Genomic DNA, 2684 nt, shown 5'->3' on the forward strand with positions numbered 1-2684 from the left:
CAAACAGATAAAATTACTGGAATGTAGATCGAGGTCTTTGGGTGCTATCAGAAATGCTATGAGCACAAAGTTATTTTCCAAAACATGTGAAATAATTGAAAAATTGGAATAGAACCAATTAAGTCGCCTTCAACCACATTCTCTCTCTCATTCTCATTCTGCCTCATTCTCTCTCTCATTCATTACCGAGATCTCTCATTCTCCTTCATCGATCTCATTTTAACTCATTCTCATTAATTCTCTCACTTTCTCATTTTCTCTCGATCTCTTAATATTATTCTCTCTCATTCTTATTCCCTCTCTCTAGCTCATTCTGTCATTCTCATTCTCTCTCTACATGAAGATTTGCATAAAATATCAGATTGGTCAGTAAAATGGGAAATGCCTTTTAATATAAACAAGTGCCGATTCTGCAGGTTGGATCTAGAAATATAAAGGACTATGAAATGTGAGGCGTTAAAGTTAAAGGCGTTCACTCGGTCAAAGATCTTGGCGTCACAGTCGCGTCTAACCTCAGGTTTTCCCAGCAGTGCAACGAGTCCGTTAAAAAAGCAAACAGGATGATCGGTTTGATTAAGAAAAAAATTTCATTCAAGAATAAAGATGTTATACTACCTATAATAGTTTCGTCAGACCTCATTTGGAGTATGCCGTGCAGTTTTGGTCTCCCCACCATGCGAAAGACATTGCTAAATTAGAAGGTGTTCAGCGCAGAGCAACCAAGATGATCCTTCATTACGAAACAAACCCAACGAGGAAAGGCTGTCACATCTTAACCTGTTTTCTCTTGAAAAACACCGCCTCAGAGGAAAACTGATCGAGTGCTTTAAAATACTTAACGGTTTTACCAACGTGGATCCGACGAAGCTGTTTGTGGTGAATGATTCGACGCGAACGAGAAATAATGGCGCTAAACTCAAATGTAGACAAGTTCATTCAGATTGCACAAAATTCTTCTTCACTAATGCTGTCGTTCGAGATTGGAACAGATTACCACCATCAGTGGTGCAGAGCAACACGATTGCATCGTTTAAAAATAATCTTGACCCCTATCTCTTCCATTTAAATGTTCACTAGGTCAGTTTCAACGCCATGGTGGCCGCATAACAACTGTCACTTAGGTTTAGGACAGACCACCTAGTTTGGGCCTTAGGACCTGTGCGGTCTGGTTATCTATGTAATCATGTCTCTATGTCTCTCTCTCTCTCTCTCTCTTGTTCTCTAATTCTTACTATCTTTCTCTCATTCTCTTTCTCATCATCATTCTCTCTGTCAGTTTCATTCTCTCATTATCATTCTTATTCTCTCTTTCATTCTCAATCTCATTTTCTCTCATTCTCTTCCTATCATTCTTTTTCTCATCCTCATTCTCTCTCTCTCTCTCTCTCTCTCTCTCTCTCTCTCTTACAAGAATTATATCTTCTATTATTTATTCCACTCTTGTAAGTCTCTTTTTTCATCTCTGGTGATCAGAGTAGCGGTTCCAGGGGGGGGGGGGGGCACCGATTCACGTGCCCCCCAAAAACAAATATTATAATTTTTAATAACGGAATTAATAATAATAATAATAATAATAATAATAATAATAATAATAATAATAATAATAATAATAATAATAATAGTAATAATAATAATAATAATAATGTTACACTACCGTCCCGCACACCACACTCCAAGCACGGGCAAGCGGTGTGCCTCAACCCCAGACCACCACATACGGACGTGAACCCGCAACAGACACGAGACACACCACATCAACACTCCCAAGGCCGCCCCAACCACAAGGGGACAAGGCAGGGCAAAGACAGGCTCACAGTGCAGGTTTTCCACTTTACTTAACAGCTCCAACCACGTACAACCACTAGTTTACAAGGCACAGTAACTCAGGCACTCAGAGGGGCACAGTCACGGCACAAGGGTCACAGAAGCGGGCAGGGGCGGAGGAGACAGCGGCGCACTCTCTCGTCTCTGGCAGCTCAGACCTCTCTGCCCCGCAGCGTGGCTGGCGTCTCCTCGCCCGGCCGCCGCGATGCATCCCACGCCGCCGGCCATCACCCAGCTCTCCGCGCCCCAAACTAGCACCCCCCACAGAAACAACACAAATACACCCAAAAATACTCCCCTGGCATAACACACAATAATACACACACACACACACACACACACACACACACACATACACACTTATTATTATTATTATTATTATTATTATTATCATTATTATTATTATTATTATTATTATTTTTCACACACACACACACACACACACACACACATATTATTATTATACATACATATATATTATTATTATTATTATTATTATTATTATTAAAATGCCTAAATGAATGTTATCTACTAGTTCGCGTTAACATATGTTTTAAAGCTTAAAAAGAAAAAAACGTGAAAAACAGAATAAGTATCTACACTACATGCAGTTTATTCACGCTCTGCGGGTTTCGCCTCGCTGAATTGTCTAGTACGCTTATCGGGCGGGTATACTGGACAAGGGCAGGATCTCGTATGAATCCTGGCTCCCTGGGGCTAGCCTTGGCGGACCAGAAGTTCCTCGTAAAAAAAAAAAAAAAAAAAAAAAAAACTGAAATAATACGAGATGGAGCGTGAAGGAAAATTTCACCACTTCATAAAATACATGGAGATGGTGAAGTACTTTCTTCTTAATGAAT

The sequence above is a fragment of the Eriocheir sinensis genome, unplaced genomic scaffold, assembly GCF_024679095.1.
Source record: "Eriocheir sinensis breed Jianghai 21 unplaced genomic scaffold, ASM2467909v1 Scaffold1213, whole genome shotgun sequence".
Lineage (NCBI taxonomy): Eukaryota > Metazoa > Arthropoda > Malacostraca > Decapoda > Varunidae > Eriocheir > Eriocheir sinensis.